The following is a 17,927-nucleotide window of genomic DNA, read 5'->3' on the forward strand; positions in this document are numbered from 1 at the left end:
GCAGGGGAGCGCACGCGCATTGGCTTCACGCCCATTCGTCCCACCCGCTTCTGATTGGCTGCGCGCCATGGTAATTCCCCCCTCAGCCGCGCCTGATTGGCTGCGCGCCATGGTAACCTCCTGGCAACCGCGCCTGATTGGCTGCGCGCCATGGTAACCCCCCCCCTCCATCTCAGCCGCGCCTGATTGGCTCAGCCCCATGGTAACCCCCTGGCAACCGCGTCTGATTGGGCTCGGCGTTATTTCCCCTCAGGTTCCTCAACGGTTGTGAATTCCCGCCCGGGGGCGCGGTGGTGCCCCCCCCCCCCCCCCCATCAGCTCTCCCTCCCCCCCCTCCCCCCATCAGCTCTCCCCCCCCCCCCCCTCCATCTCCTCATCAGCGGCGAGCACGCGCCCCCCCCCCCCTCTCTATCATCGGCCACCAACGCGCGCCCGTGTCTCCCTCCTCAGCGGCGAGCACGCGCGCTCTCGCTCTCCTCTCATATGCACCAACGCGCGCGCGCGCGCTCCCCCGTCTCTCCTCGGGAACCATCGAGCGCGCGCCCCCTCTTCCCACAAGCCGTCAACGTGCGCGCCCCCGTCTATCTCTTTCTCCTCAAGCCGCCAACGTGCGCGCCCCCGTCTCTATCTCTCTCTCTCTAAGCCGCCAACGTGCGCGCTCCCCTCTCCATCTCTCTCTCTCTCTCTCCAAGCCGCCAACGTGCGCGCCCCCGTCTCACTCTCCTCGGGAACCATCGAGCGAGAGCGCGCTCCCCCCCCCCGCCCCAAATCCCTCATCGACGGCGAGCACGCACGCGCGCGGGCGGGAGGTTTGCGCGCTCCCGCCAGGAGGTGGGACCAAGGGCGGACATTGAGGGGAAGAGGAAGTGAAGGCGACGCTGCGCTGAGGAGGAGGAGGAGATAGTAGTGAAGCGCCGCGCGGGGAGGGGAGGGAGAGCTGACTGCGATGGTTCATGTCGTCGAGCGGCTGATGAAGAGCGACTAACCCGACCGAAGACTGCCGGAGAGAGAGAGAGATATAAAGGTAAAAGGAGCGGCTCCCCCTCGTCCTTGTCCTTGGCGCCGGCTGCTCAATGCGCCCCCGTCTCGGCCGCTAACATGATGGCGTTGAGTCTGATCCAGTGCCGCAGACTCAACGCCAATAAACCTGCAACCATAAAGGCTCTTAAACCGCTTAGCCTGCCGCTATTTATTTATCTGCCGTGTGGATGGATGAATGGGCGGGTTTTGGCCCCGCTTCGTGTTTCTCTCCTTTCCCCTCAGCCTGACTGCGGTGGGGAGAAGAGCCGTGGTTAAATGGCACAGGGTTTTAATTTTTGAATGGGGGAACGTGAAGCCCTAGGGTTTGGATCAAACGCAGCAGCATTGCAGATTTTTTTTTTCATCCTCTCTCCCTCCCCCCCACCCCTCCTCCCTCCCTCCCTCCCTCTCATGCACCGAAGCTGCCCCTAGTCCCGGCTATAATCAGATCACAGCCACTTGCAAATTGTTGGATCGGCGTGGAGATTGGAACAAGACAGAGCAAAAATGCGTCAAGTGGTCAGATGAGCTGGGTATCATTTCTTCATTTCTGCGAGCAGTGAACATCAGAGAGCTGAGTAATCCCTGCTGGATCCATTGGGGAGCGGGGGAGGATGCGAATGGGCTGTTGTTTCATCATTTGCCATCGATGGTCTGTCAAATGCAAAGGGTTTTCTTAGCCACCCTCAATTTTTAAGCATTGATCATCGTATTTCTGGATTTTTAAAGCACATTTCAATTGCTCTTAATGTAATAGTTCACAGATTAAATATTTGCTTGGTGTATGTGCGTGTGTGCACATATAGCACAATATGCCTTCTCTGCTTTCCAGATTATGACACAAGAAATGGCTTTCTAAAATAAAACGTTAACTACTACGTTGCTAATTTTATGAGGCTGGCTGGAAGTCTTGCTGCTACAATATATTAAAATTATGGTCTAGATTGGCGGGTGGTTTACACCTCATTTGCAATATGTAAACGTGTTATTGAGTTGAAGCTATGTTTTATGATGCAATATTTGAAGCTTATTCCTCAATTTGCCAGTTAAGAAATACCAATTGTTACAATTAAATTTGCATTTGCCCCCTTGAATCTGCTTTGCCATTCAATAGGATAAGGCATTGTTGAGAGAGAATATCACCCACCAGCTCCATATCCCTTCGTTTTACTAATGTCCAGCAATCTAGATCTATTTTGAATGAACTCAGTGACTGATTCTTCAAAGCCTTCCTGGTTAGAAGATTCAATAGATTTTCCACTCTTTAAGTGGCAAACTTCTAATTTAAGATCTAGAAGGTGTGCCCCTTACTTTAAGATTTTGACCCCCAATTGCATTTAAGAGGCTTTCAGATAGACAAATGGAAGTGGAGGGATATGGATCACTTGCAGGCAGGCAGATTAGTTTAACTTGGCGTTATGTTCAGCACAGACTTGGTGGGCTAAAGGGCCGGGCACCTGATGATGAATCTGTGAAATTCATTGCCACAGACGGCTGTGGAGGCCAAGACATTGGGTACTTTTACGGTACGGATTGACAGATTCTTGATTGTCAAGGATGTCGGGGGTTATGGGGAAATGGCAGGAGAATGGAAATATAGATCTGCCATTTTTGAATGGCAAAGTAGGCTTGATGGGCTGAATGGCCTAATTCTGCTCCTATAACATGAATGTATGATTCTAACTCTTCAACCAAGCAGAACACTCTCTGTATCTGCCCTGTGAACTAGGAATTTTGGATTTTAATGGAATAGCCACTCATTTTTTAAATTCCAAGGAATATAGACTTAGCTTACTGAAATGAGTCCACATGACAGAATGTCATCCCAGGAACCAGCGTGTTGAAACTTTGAGGCACTGTCTCACTAGCCAGTATATCCTTTAAACGACAAGACTAAAATTGTACTCCATCTTACAGATTACTCTTGCCAAAGTCGTACATAATTAGTTAGATCTCTTTGTTCTTGAACTATATCCTCTAGCATTAAAGGCCAACATACTCGTTTATGCAGATACTCGTTTAAATCGAAGGTAAACACAAAATGCTGGAGTAACTCAGCGGGCGGGACAGGCAGAATCTCTGGGGAGAAGGAATGGGTGACGTTTCGGATCGAGACCTTTCTTCAGACCATGGTTCATGTTGCAAATGGTTGACAAAGATTGATTAATCAGCTAGAAAATGTATAAAAGGTGAAGAACAGCGGGTGTTCATAACTGCTTCCGGCAGCTGTGTCAGCTTTCAGGGACTTGTCCACATCTATACTCCAGTTCCCTTGAACATAACTATTTCCCAATCGCATAGCAAATAACGGCCTTCAGTTTTGCTGCTGAAGTGAAAAACCTCACATTTTTCCACATTGTGCACCATCTGCCATTTTGCCCAATAACATGGCTTGTCTAAATCCCTCTCTACATTCACATTTCTGTGCGACTTTTGAACAAGCCAAAGCGAATGTATTTTAATTGCCACTAATGTGTCGGAGTACATAAGAATGTGGGATGCTAACCAAGATGTTTTCTTGATGATTTTCAAGATTAATATGCAACTAACATGGAATATGGAACTGATATCTATTTATGTACACATTTAAAATAAATTATTTAAATCAGTGGACCAAATGTCATGTTTCCAGGTTTGCTGCTGATATACAACTAGAGGAGGACACTGAGGTTTCAAGGGAATATTGATCATCTAAAAGATGGGAAATGGAATATAGCGTGAAACTATCTGGTGCACTAAACAGAAAAGCAGGGTATTTTTTAAATGGTAACAGACTGGGAAATACTGATATTCAAAGAGATCTTGTTGCCATGGTACGAAATTCATTGAGCACAAGAGTAAAGAAATCGTGAGACCACAACTAGAGTTCTGCAGTTTTCAAGGCCTTGCCGAAGGAAATAAATGTACAGGTATTTGCAATTTAGGCTGGTTCCTGGAATAACAGGTTTCCAGGGTGCAAGCAAGTACCATCTAATTCAACTGGACCTCCCAAGACAATCTATCAACAACTGCACTTTGGCCCTGATGCATATATTCTAGTAACTTTGATGGTATCCACTCTTTTTCCTCTACACCAAGCTTGGCCATCTTCTTTACCATTGTCTTCCTGCATAACATCCAAATGTGCCAGTTTCTGCTTAACTAACGTAAGCATTTTGATCTTGGGAGGATTCATTCCCCTCATAGAATAGAAACCAGCATCATTGCAAGGCACAAATTAACACTATGAAGCAAATTGATTATTGCAATCATGAACCACCTTCTGCAGCATCAAAATTTAGATGCTTACTGATGCACTATGGAATTTTGCACAAGTATTTCAGCTGGTGTATAATGAAATATCTGTACAATAATTAAAAATTATTTTTTAGTTGAACAAACAACTTTAATTCCAAGTCTTTCGAATGTTACTGCTAAATAATCGTTGTTTTGAAATGTTGATCTGCATTTGCTGAGTAAATTAAATATGTTGTCAAAGATATCTTTAACCATTGTGATTCTGAATAATATCACAGCCAAACTATAAATTAACATGATTCCAAACATGCGATTCTGCTTATTTTTTCACTCCTATAACTTGTGTATTCTATTCATTGCAACACTAAATGAAACATATTTTATTTGTAAAGGGAAGCAACTTTGGGAACAATGTTAAGAATGTGACAGGAAGTGGGTAAACATTTTAAATATGTGCTTATTACACAATACTTGTTCAACATATATTTAATGCAGAATTAATTCAGCTATCAGTATGTTTCATAATTTAATTTGGGTCTTGTAATTGTACTTGGTTCAAAATCGGTTAAAAAAATACTTCTGGTTTTACACGTTAATGATTATTTTGTGGTTATGTACACATTTGGCTTTATAAATCCAGAGCCCAAATCCTATTCTATGGCTTGAAAGCAGACCACCATTTCAGTAGAATAGTGACAGATTGTCTTATGTTAGGCTCCTGAATGCAGGAAGGTTTGATTGCCTAAATTTCCTTGATCAACACAAATTTTCTTTGATAGTAATGCATCTTTCCTTGGCATTTTTATTAAATCATAAAGCTAGATTAATTAATTTCCTTTAAGATCTTGGTATATTTTTGAAAGTGAGTGATGCAGATATCCGACCACTTTCTCCAAAACACTACCATTGAATTTGAGCCCTGAGGTGAGACCGTGAGCCACGAGGAAGCTGCAAAGTGGCAAGTGGGTGGCAAGAGTGTGATGTGTGTGAAAATGAAATCATTCATTTTGATCGAGATACTAATAAGTATTGGCACATAGGAGGGTGCTACATTGTCAAGATTTAAACCCAATTTGCCCGTGCAACTGGAAATTAGGACACACTGTTGTATTTCACCTTTAATTATTAGGGGATTCAATTGCTGCAGACTTTGTTGAATTCTTGAGGGCTCTGCATTTTCGGTTGCTATCTTCAAGAAAGAATAGGCGCGGACTCAATGCAGTAGAAATTTATTGGTTTAATTTTTGAGGGTGAGGTTATTTTATCAAGGAAGATTGTCAGATTGATCTGTTTGCGGGTTTAGGTCCAATGAAGATAATCTCGTAGTTTTAGAGAGAGAGCATGGAAACAGGCCTTTTGTCCCACCAGGTCCATGCCAACCATCGATCACCTGTCCACACCAGTTCTATGTTTTCCCACTTTCTCATTCACTGGCTCTCTGCTTCTCCACTGCCGAGTATGCCTGCGCAGTATGGGAGCGCTCGGCTCAAGCAAGGAAGATTGATCCTGGGCTAAACACAAGCTGTCGCTGCATCAGTCGATGCATGAAACTGACAACATCTACGGACTCTCTGGCATTGCACCCCCTGGAATCTGAAGAGCTGTAGCTAGTCAAAAAGAACACCTCAGACAATCAGAATGAAAGACACCCCCGACATGATCACCCTTTGCTACCTCAGCGTTTCCCCTGCCCATTCCCTGGACTGCAGTGCATCATCCAGAAGGCTCAAACTCTGGGAAGAGTGACTAGATAAATCTCTGGAAGACATTCACATGACAATCGATCCCTCCGAGAAACTCCCACCAGGTTCCGACCAACAATGGCTAACCTGGCACAGTCTCCACAGACTGCGGACAGGCATGGGAAGGAGCAAATTGCGAACATGCTGAAGTGGGGATATACTGAAGATGCAGCAGACTGTGAATGCAGACGGGGCCTCCAGGCTATGGAGCATCACCTGAATTGTGACATGCTGCATAACACATGCACTGTAACGGTCCTTGCAGAGGCCATCGACGTGGCACTAAAATTTGCTCGCTATTGGCAAACAGTTGTGTGATGACACAAAATAATAAAATTCACTCCCTACATATTAGTGGCAATTTTAGAGAAACCAAGTAACATATAAACCCTCATGGCTTTGGGATGTCGGAGAAAACCAGAGCATCCAGGGGACACCCAAGGGATAAAAACCTGTATGCTCATACCTTGGAGTGATTTTTTGATAAAGGAAGATTAAGCAGGAATAGTCCAAGCAGGTAAAACAGCAATGATAAATGGCAGAGTAGGCCAAGGGTTTGCTTGGCATATTCCTACACTGCTTATGTTTGCATGTCTTGTTCCTCCAGAAGTGAGGGGTCATTAAGGTTACAGTTATCTAAATTGAAAATAAGATGATGGGTATTTTCTTGCTGCCTTGTCTTTGAATCTTGCCCAAAACAATTCTCTCCCTTCGCCAAGTGCAACTACGCTGCACTGGACATCTTTATTAATTTCAGGGAGGAGCTGGAATGTGCTGAAAAGAATCGCTTTAACCTCGACCTTGTTCTTTCCTGGTTTCATTTTTTTGCTTAATGGATGCCTTTTAGTACCTTTATCTTTTTCTTTGTTGCTCTTGTCCCTATCCAAACCCATTGGTCCATTCCACTACCATATACTAATCTTTTCTCAATGACTGGTACATGACCCACACATCAATTACATTAAGTACCAAAATATTATGCATTCCTTCATTAGCTGTGTTTGGAGGCGATTCCTTTTGTACATAATCACCCACCTTTTTAGACCTCTTTCCCTTGACTTTACTATACATAAATTGAAAAAACCATGTCAATTTTTTGATATTTTTTTCAGAAATTGTGTTTTCAGCTGAAGTTTCAATATATAGAATAATTAATATTAAAGCAATCTATCGTGATAATAACCACGGGTTTACTGGCTTTCAACAGGACAGTTTAATATTTCTACCAAATTGCTCCCATTACAGTTCTTATTTGACAAAGTATGACCACAGAAAATTATTTTTTTAATCCACGAATTCCCTGGCAGTAAACGTTATATTAAAAGAGAAACACATTTAAAATATACCTATATTTTAATATATATCTCATCTGATATCAGACGTTAAGTAGGCTTGGGGGTTGGTTAGCACTTGGATGGGAGTCAGCATGGGAATACCAGGTGCCGTACTCTTAAGGGGCAGCACACTGGCACCGCTGTCATAACTAGAGACCCATGTTCGATCCTCATCTTGCGTTTTGTCTTTGTGGCGTTTGCACTTCCCTCTGTGACTGCATGAGTTTCCTCCAGGTGCTCCAATTTCCTCCCGCATCCCAAAATGTGTAAGTTAATAAACCTCTGTAAATTGCCCAAAATATGCATGGGGCGGAATAACATAGAAATTGTGTGAACAGGTGATCGATGGTCAGAATTGGACTCAGTGGGCCTGTTTCCATGCTGTATCTCAAAACTAAAGTTAGAATTGATTGCAAATTAAATATTGAAACAATTTTGCAGTCATTTCGCAAAACGCTAAAGGGACGAGTCAACCACTTATTGATTGTTTCCTGCGATTTAATGACTTTGTTCAATGTGAACATTAGTAAATTGAATTATATAGTTTTCCTTGTTATTTTTGCCAAGATGCACCATGTGTGCTGTGATCGTATTCTATGTCTGTATTGCCCTCCCCCCCCCCATATTCACTTCTACAATAATTTAGTGAACCAATTTGTTAATAGAAATGAATGTTTAGGAAATATAAATGCCAATGTTTTCATGTGGGGAGGGTAGGTGCATATATCAGGTTTTGTTAATTATGATTTAAGTGTATAAAACTGGGAGAGTATTTATTCTTTTTGAGAGTGGTGGAATACGCTTCCATACTAATCAGGGCTGGTGCAGCGACATCATGGTACTGTCTAAGAAAGAACTGCAGATGCTGGAAAAATCGAAGGTAGACAAAAATGCTGGAGAAACTCAGCGGGTGAGGCAGCATCTATGGAGCAAAGGAATATGTGACGTTTCGGGTCGCGACCCTTCTTCGGACTGAAGTGGAGATGGGGGGGCGGGAAGAAGAAAGGAAGAGGCGGAGACAGTAGGCTGTGGGAGAGCTGGGAAGGGGAGGGGAAGGAGAAAGCAAGGACTACCTGAAATTGAAACGGTACTGTCTAACTTCTGTTCTCCTAATCTGCAATATATATTTAAAAATTGCAAACCCTTTTATTCTCCAAGGGAATTTACTTCTCTTATTCTCACTGGGGTTTACCCCCCCCCCCCCACCAAGTCTGTGTATGCAAGGCACAAATGCAACTCGCTGGCCATGTAATGAGAGTGGAGAGTGACTTCCCCGGATTCCATGGTCATTGTCTTGGGGGATTTTAATAAGGCTAACCTCAGCCGAGAACTTCCAAAATAAAGATAGCACGTTACCTGCCCCACCAGAGAGGAGAGAACACTCGATCATTGTTACACTACAATTAAGAACGCATATCACTGTTCCCTGTGAGCTTCTGGGACTCTCCGATCATTGTTTTTGACCTACAAGTAAAATCTAAAATATGCTACGCCTGTGGTTAGAACAATGAAAAGTTGGACAAGTGAGGGCATTGAATACCTACAGTCCTGCTTTGACTGCATTGATTGGAATATGTTCAAGGAAGTAACTACAAGCCTCGATGAATATACAGGCACTGTGACGTAATATATGTCGGCTTTTGTGAGGACAGTTGCATTCCCACTAGGACTGGGATCAGGTTTAACAACGACAAGCCTTGGTTTACAGCAGAACTCGGACAGCACCGCCAGTCTAAAGATGAGGCCGAAGGTAGGCACAAAAAGCTGGAGTAACTCAGCGGGACAGGCAGCATCTCTGGAGAGAAGGAATAGAAACATAGAAATTAGGTGCAGGAGTAGGCCATTCGGCCCTTCGAGCCTGCACCGCCATTCAATATGATCATGGCTGATCATCCAACTCAGTATCCCGTACCTGCCTTCTCTCCATACCCTCTGATCCCCTTAGCCACAAGGGCCACATCTAACTCCCTCTTAAATATAGCCAATGAACTGGCCTCAACTACCCTCTGTGGCAGAGAGTTCCAGAGATTCATCACTCTGTGTGAAAAAAGTATTTCTCATCTCGGTTTTAAAGGATTTCCCCCTTATCCTTAAGCTGTGACCCCTTGTCCTGGACTTCCCCAACATCGGGAACAATCTTCCTGCATCTAGCCTGTCCAACCCCTTAAGAATTTTGTACGTTTCTATAAGATCCCCTCTCAATCTCCTAAATTCTAGAGAGTATAAACCAAGTCTATCCAGTCTTTCTTCATAAGACAGTCCTGACATCCCAGTAATCAGTCTGGTGAACCTTCTCTGCACTCCCTCTATGGCAATAATGTCCTTCCTCAGATTTGGAGACCAAAACTGTACGCAATACTCCAGGTGTGGTCTCACCAAGACCCTGTACAACTGCAGTAGAACCTCCCTGCTCCTATACTCAAATCCTTTTGCTATGAAAGCTAACATACCATTCGCTTTCTTCACTGCCTGCTGCACCTGCATGCCTACTTTCAATGACTGGTGTACCATGACACCCAGGTCTCGCTGCATCTCCCCTTTTCCTAGTCGGCCACCATTTAGATAATAGTCTGCTTTCCTGTTTTTGCCACCAAAATGGATAACCTCACATTTATCCACATTATACTGCATCTGCCAAACATTTGCCCACTCACCCAGCCTATCCAAGTCACCTTGCAGTCTCCTAGCATCCTCCTCACAGCTAACACTGCCCCCCAGCTTAGTGTCATCCGCAAACTTGGAGATATTGCCTTCAATTCCCTCATCCAGATCATTAATATATATTGTAAATAGCTGGGGTCCCAGCACTGAGCCTTGCGGTACCCCACTAGTCACTGCCTGCCATTGTGAAAAGGACCCGTTTACTCCTACTCTTTGCTTCCTGTTTGTCAGCCAGTTCTCTATCCACATCAATACTGAACCCCCAATGCCGTGTGCTTTAAGTTTGTATACTAATCTCTTATGTGGGACCTTGTCGAAAGCCTTCTGGAAATCCAGATACACCACATCCACTGGTTCTCCCTTATCCACGCTACTAGTTACAACCTCAAAAAATTCTATAAGATTCGTCAGACATGATTTACCTTTCGTAAATCCATGCTGACTTTGTCCTATGATTTCACCACTTTCCAAATGTGCTGCTATCCCATCTTTAATAACTGACTCTAGCAGTTTCCCCACTACCGATGTTAGACTAACTGGTCTGTAATTCCCCGTTTTCTCTCTCCCTCCCTTCTTAAAAAGTGGGGTTACGTTTGCTACCCGCCAATCCTCAGGAACTACTCCAGAATCTAAAGAGTTTTGAAAGATTATTACTAATGCATCCACTATTTCTGGAGCTACTTCCTTAAGTACTCTGGGATGCAGCCTATCTGGCCCTGGGGATTTATCGGCCTTTAATCCATTCAATTTACCCAACACCACTTCCCGGCTAACCTGGATTTCACTCAATTCCTCCAACTCCTTTGACCCGCGGTCCCCTGCTATTTCCGGCAGATTATTTATGTCTTCCTTAGTGAAGACGGAGCCAAAGTAGTTATTCAATTGGTCCGCCATATCCTTGTTCCCCATGATCAACTCACCTGTTTCTGACTGCAAGGGACCTACATTTGTTTTAACTAATCTCTTTCTTTTCACATATCTATAAAAACTTTTGCAGTCAGTTTTTATGTTCCCTGCCAGTTTTCTTTCGTAATCTATTTTTCCTTTCCTAATTAAGCCCTTTGTCCTCCTCTGCTGGTCTCTGAATTTCTCCCAGTCCTCCGGTATGCTGCTTTTTCTGGCTAATTTGTACGCATCATCCTTCGCTTTGATACTATCCCTGATTTCCCTTGTTATCCACGGATGTACTACCTTCCCTGATTTATTCTTTTGCCAAACTGGAATGAACAACTTTTGTAGTTCATCCATGCAGTCTTTAAATGTCTTCCATTGCATATCCACCGTCAACCCTTTTAGAATTAATTGCCAGTCAATCTTGGCCAATTCACGTCTCATACCCTCAAAGTCAACTTTCTTTAAGTTCAGAACCATTGTTTCTGAATTAACAATGTCACTCTCCATCCTAATGAAGAACTCAACCATATTATGGTCACTCTTGCCCAAGGGGGCATGTACAACAAGACTGCTAACTAACCCTTCCTCATTACTCAATACCCAGTCTAAGATAGCCTGCTCTCTCGTTGGTTCCTCTACATGTTGATTTAGATAACTATCCCGCATACATTCCAAGAAATCCTCTTCCTCAGCACCCCTGCCAATTTGATTCACCCAATCTATATGTAGATTGAAGTCACCCATTATAACGGTTTTGCCTTTGTCGCACGCATTTCTAATTTCCTGTTTGATACCATCTCCAACTTCACTACTACTGTTAGGTGGCCTGTACACAACACCCACCAGCGTTTTCTGCCCCTTAGTGTTTCGCAGCTCTACCCATACCGATTCCACATCCTCCAAACTAATGTCCTTCCTTTCCATTGCGTTAATCTCCTCTCTAACCAGCAACGTTACCCCACCTCCTTTTCCTTTCTCTCTATCCCTCCTGAATATTGAATATCCCTGGATGTTCAGCTCCCAGCCTTGGTCACCCTGGAGCCATGTCTCCGTGATCCCAACTATATCATAGTCATTAATAGCTATCTGCACATTCAACTCATCCACCTTATTACGAATGCTCCTTGCATTGAGACACAAAGCCTTCAGGCTTGATTTTACAACACTCTTACCCCTTAACAATTATGTTGAAAAGTGGCCCTTTTTGATTTTTGCCCTGGTTTTGTCTGCCTGCCACTTTTACTTTTCACCTTGCTACCTATTGCTTCTACCCTCATTTTACACCCCTCTGTCTCTACGCTCACACATTTAAGAAACCCTTTCCCTTTAACTCCATCCTCCACTATCCCATTCGACACCCCACCCCCCTTATTCAGTTTAAAACCACCCGTGTAGCAGTGGCAAACCTGCCTGCCAGAATGCTGGTCCCACACCTGTTAAGATGCAATCCGTCCCTTTTGTACAGTTCCCCCTTACCCCAAAACAGATCCCAGTGATCTAAGAATCTAAATCCCTGCCCCGTGCACCAGTTCCTCAGCCACACGTTCAGGTCCCGTATCTCCCTGTTCCTGCTCTCGCCAGCACGAGGAACTGGAAGCACACCGGAGATAACAACCCTGGAGGTCCTGCTTTTCAGCATTTTTCCGAGCTCTCTAAAGTCACGCTGCAGAATATTCATCCCCTTCTTTCCGACATCGTTTGTGCCGACATGCACTACCACTTCCGGATGTTCACCTTCGCCCTTGAGGATTTTCTGCACTCTGTCCGTGACATCCTGGCACCAGGAAAGCAGCACACCATCCTCGCATCCCGTCTGTTGCCGCAGAAACCCCTGTCCGTACCTCTCACAATGGAGTCTCCCACTACAATGGCGTTGCCTGCCTTAGGCCTTTTTGGTTTTGGCTCAACAGCCCTATTCGCATCACAAGCCAGTCCGCCGCCCAGTGTAAACACCTCTTCTGTCCCGACAGCTTCTAAGTGGGTGAACCTGTTCACAAGAGGTACAACACCCGGGGACGTTGGCATTCCATGCTTCCCTCCCTTTCTCACTGTCTCCCACCTTCTCTCTTCCAGTACCTTAGGTGTAACAATCGTACTGTAGGACTTGTTGAGGAACGACTCCGTTTCTCGGACGAACCGGAGGTCATCCACTTGCTTCTCAAGTTCCCCAACACGGCCCTTCAGGAGCTCTACCTGGATGCACTTTTCGCATTTGTAGCAGCCAGAGGCACCAGCGGTGTCCTTAACCTCCCACATACTGCAAGCATCGCACTGAATCAGCTTGCCTGACATCTCCTTCTTTCGTCTCTACCTCTCAAGTGTATTGCGTGGTCTCCTCTCCGAAGACTCTCGAGCCAAAGACTCACACTGTACTCACAGGGCACTTCACTCACTGCCGCTCGCTAAGAGCCGTCTTGCTTAAATTGACTGATAAATTGCCTGATTTACCAATTTACAAACCAAATTCCTCAGTTTTCAACTGTTTTCCCGGCACTGACTCACTTCTCTCCTCCCACTTGGGCTAGAGCCAATCAGTCGTATCTCTTGCTAAACTCCTGCTGCTGTTGCTCCCAAAACTACAGCAGTGAATGGGTGAAGTTTTTTTCTGGAGGTGAATATCATGCCTGTGAAAGATATGCAAAAAAGGGAGACAATGAATGAAAGATATGCAAAAAAGTAAGGATGATAAAGGAAACAGGCCATTGTTAGCTGTTTGTTGGGTGAAATAGAAATAGAAATGGAGGAGGTGCAAAAGCTATTCAGGAGACAGAACAGTTGGAAATCTCCAGGGCCGAACAATGTTTCCCCCTCTCCCCTCAACCACTGCAGAACAACTGGAACCAGTCTGCACAGACATTTTAAATCAGTCCCTGTAACTCTGCACTGTCCTTGCTTGCTTCAAAGTCTCCACTATTATTCCTGTACCCAAAAAATCCTCCCCTATGGGAGGCCACTCCGGACTAAAAAACCTCCGCATCCAGACAGGATTAGGTGTCCTTGAGACTCTTGAAAGGCGCCCATAAATAAAATTTATTATTATTATTATTAGACACAAAAACAGCTTCCCATGAGCGCTTGCTCTACTTAACAGCCACACTACACCACGACATTCTGGTCTGTAAGCCAAGCACTTAGGAACTCACCAAGTGCACTTTAGAAATCTACATGTGCAATATATAGTAAAGCTGCCCCTTGTTACCCTTGCACTTTATTTTTTACATGTTTAAATTATAATGTTTTTTTAATGTCTGCTGTATATTGCGTTTTTACCGTGTGCGAGCAAAGCATAGATTTATTCTGATTCGGAATTAAGGAGCTCTAAATATGAAATGTTGTTATTCTACTCAGCAGGCTCCTAGTCTAACCTGAATTTGGACATTTTGGTGTAAGGAAAATAAAGCTCTTGGGCAGAATTGGAAGGTTGTTTTCAGCATCATAACGCTCCATATTTGAGTCAAGACCCTTCTTCAGACTGATGTGAGGGTGGGGGGTGGGGAAGGAAGAAGAAAGGGAGAAATGGAGACAGTGGGCTGAGGGAGAGCTGAGAAGGGGAGGAGAAAGAAGGGATTACCTGAAATTAGAGAAGTCAATGTTCATACCGCTGGGGTGAAAACTGCCCAAGCGAAATATGAGGTGCTGCTCCTCCAATTTACAGTGGTCTTCACTCTGGCCATGGAGGAGGCCCAGGACAGAAAGGTCGGATTCAGAATGGGAGCATGAGTTGAAGTGCTGAGCCATCCGAAGATCAGGTTGGTTATTGCGAACCGAGCGGAGGTATTGGGCGAAGCGATCGCCAAGCCTACGCTTGGTCTCACCGATGTAGAGCAGCTGACATCTAGAGCAGCGGATGCAATAGATGAGGTTGGAGGAGGTGCAGGTGAACCTCTGTCGTATCTGGAAAGACTGCTTGGGTCCTTGAATGGGATCAAGGGGGGAGGTAAAGCGACAAGTGTAGCATTTCCTACGGTTGCAAGGGAAAGTGCAACTAATGAGTTACGGAGGGAGCGGTCTCTGCAGAAAGCAGACGGGGTGGGGAGATGGGAAGATGTGGCAAGTGGTGGGATCACTTTGGAGGTGGCGAAAATATTGGAGGATTATTTGTTGTATGGGACGGCTGGTAGTGTGGAAGGTGAGGACAAGGGGGACTCTGCCCTTGTTACGGGAGGGGGGGGGGGGATGGGGAGTGAGAGCAGTCATGGGATATAGAGGAGACCCTGGATAGAGCCTCATCTATAGTACAAGAGGGGAACCCCCATTCCCTGAAGAATGAGGACATCTCCGATGCCCTGATGTGGAACACCTCATCTTGGATGAAGATGCGGCGTAGACAGGGGAATTGGGAGTAGGGGATGGAGTCCTTACAGGAGGCAGGGTGGGAAGAGGTGTAGTTCAGATAGCCATGGGAATCAGTGGGTTTAGAGTGGTTGTCGGTCAGTAGTCTATCACCTACGATGGAGACCTTCTCAATGTTTCATTGTAATATGAGGGAAATGATAAGACAAAATTGTAATGTTAGTCATGGTGAGTCTTCTGGTGATTATAAACAAAAATCAACAATTGGACAAGCATAGACTGAGAGAGTCTATGTGATCATATTGTATGTCTGTAGTGACACCCTCCCCCCCCCCCCCCCCCCCCCCAACTCCCCATATTCACTTCTACAATAATTTAGTGAACCAATTTGTTGATAGAAATTAATGTTTAGGGAATATAAATGTCAAACTTTGGCCAATGATCCACTTAGCGGAAAATTAAAGATTTTGATGAAAGTAAAGAAATTTGTGGCAAACAGGCCAATAATAAGGAACACATTTCTTTCCTCTGTTCTTTTACCCCAATGCAAGGAACATATTTTGTGCAAAGGTGCGATCAATATACAATGGCTGAAAGAGTGATGAGGGCTGGATAATAATTTCCCAAATACATTTCTAGATGAGGGAAGGATGGAGCTGAATACTCTCCTGAGTTGTGTTATATGTTCGGAATTAATCTTTCCAGATTGGTGAAAGTATGAATAACTATTTTATACATTTGTATAGATTCTGCCAAAGCAGTGTTGGACATGAAAAATCTAGAAGATAAACTGGTTATGATATCGAGCGTAAATAAAATGAAAACGATAAACTTCCATGTGTTTTGATTATATTGACAATATTAGGCTTATTTTGCAGTTTGGATCCATGCCAGTTATATTGATTTATTTCTGCAGGAAACGATGCAAATAATTTGTAAAATACCGTCTCGGAGTCCATTTACTAATGAAGTTTAAATTTGTGACAGTATATTGGTGTAATCCACATATTTTCCTCTCTTGTTTAACAAATTGGGATAAAATGTATAAATTCACAGCGCAACACCGAAACATGCACTTTGGCCACCATTAGCTAATGAGAATGCGTATTCTGTAAAGAGACCTAGAGCATCTATATAATTAAAAGTCAAATCTTGACCACTTCCTGTTTGCGCTTTATATTGATTTTAGAAAAAATGCTACCACAAATGGTTGTGATTTTTGGCCATCTTACTCAGAGTCTCCGTCCGCTCATCAGGTACCGAGGATTTTTCCCATTGATGAAAAATAAAAGAGTTATTAGTGTTTAAAAAATGTTGAGATTCTCTCTCCTGTCAATCATGCCGTGAAGGCCACGCCCCTTCTGGTGGGAGGGGATGGGACTATAAAACCCAGAAGTGTGGGCGTGGCTCAGTCTCTGCAAGATGGAGGAGGGAGAGGTCACGACTCACTGTCTTTAGTGGCCTTGCACCCAGCTTGAAATGGTATGAAACTGCACTTGAATTTGGTGGCCTTGCACCCTGCTAGAAGTAGTAAGAAACTGCACTTAAATTTGGTGGCCTTGCACCCTGCTTGAAATGGAATTTCAAGGAATAGCCGTGTCAACTGCCAGCCCACCAGCCATGAGTGAGTGAGCTGCCAGCACAACAGGCTTGAGTGACTGAGCCGCCAGCCCAAGAATCCATTCGGCCCACAATGTCCATACTAGCCCTTTGGAAACCAGTCCCTTCAGCCCACAACACCCATACTAGCGCTCCAGAAAGCGCCCCCCCCCACTGTCCACCGATATTGGAATTGGTGGAGAGGTGGAATATTGTGTGGGGGGGCAGCACTCCCGTGTGATACTGGGACCCAACGGATCCCACTTAGTCTATTACTGTATAAATTTGTATTTGTGATCTATGTTTGGATTGTATTACAGGGCAGAAGAAAGGTTTAAAAAAATAACCATGATGAAACCAGTAAACTATGATTTAGCATGTTAAATTTATTCTTGCTGTGCATTATGATAGTAACATTTGGAAGATGGTGAAAGAATCCTGCTATTTATTTTTGTCTTGACTGTTGTATTAAATTCCCCTTCATTTTAAATAAATGGGAAATGAGAGCAAGCCGTGTTAACTGTTGGTGAGGTGTTGGTATTTAATCCTAACTTATGTTTGTGACCGTTATTTTTGTATGCTCTATGTCTCAGCCATAGTTTCAGGATACACTTCCTCCTTCATAACATCTGATGCCATCTGCTTCCTGTAAAGAGGTAAAGTGGCAACATGGGTTTATCAGGCTGTTTTTCTCTCCTCACAGAAACTACTTGACCTGCTGGACTTTCCCAGTGCTTCCTTTCACTTCTGATTTGCAGTCATTGCTGTGTTCTGCACCCCCTTGTCCCAGCAGATGCACATTTCCACTTTAGTCTGTAATATGTTTACGCTTTCTCGAGACAGATTAGCTGCCCTTGTTGACAAGCCTCGGTACGCTAGGGGTGGCAAGGTGGCGCAGCAATAGAGTTGTTGCCTTAAATTGACAGAGACCCAGGTTCAATCCTAACTACAGGTCCTGTCTGTACGGAGTTTGTACGTTTTCCCCGTGATCACTTTGCAAAAAAGTACAAGTTTGTGGTTAATTGAATTCGGAAAAAAAAATTTAAATTTGAAAATATCGGTGTGGACTTGATGGGCAGAAAGGCCTGTTTCCGTGCTATATCTCTAAAATCTCTTTTTTTAAATCTCTCCTAGTCGATACCAATCT

At 44.3% G+C, this 17,927-nt stretch overlaps 1 protein-coding gene across 2 annotated transcripts in view; it reads left to right on the forward strand.

Moving 5' to 3' along the window:
- Positions 1-901: 901 nt before the first annotated feature.
- Positions 902-17,927, forward strand: part of dnajc5 (DnaJ heat shock protein family (Hsp40) member C5) — a 43,947-nt gene continuing 26,921 nt past the window's right edge. The window contains exon 1 of one of the 2 annotated variants that reach the window (XM_033041401.1): positions 902-1,024. The gene's annotated coding sequence lies outside the window, so the exon portion shown is untranslated. The remainder of the gene's footprint in view (positions 1,025-17,927) is intronic. The other variant, XM_033041400.1, reaches the window with a different exon arrangement.

Source organism: Amblyraja radiata, chromosome 23, assembly GCF_010909765.2.
Source record: "Amblyraja radiata isolate CabotCenter1 chromosome 23, sAmbRad1.1.pri, whole genome shotgun sequence".
NCBI lineage: Eukaryota > Metazoa > Chordata > Chondrichthyes > Rajiformes > Rajidae > Amblyraja > Amblyraja radiata.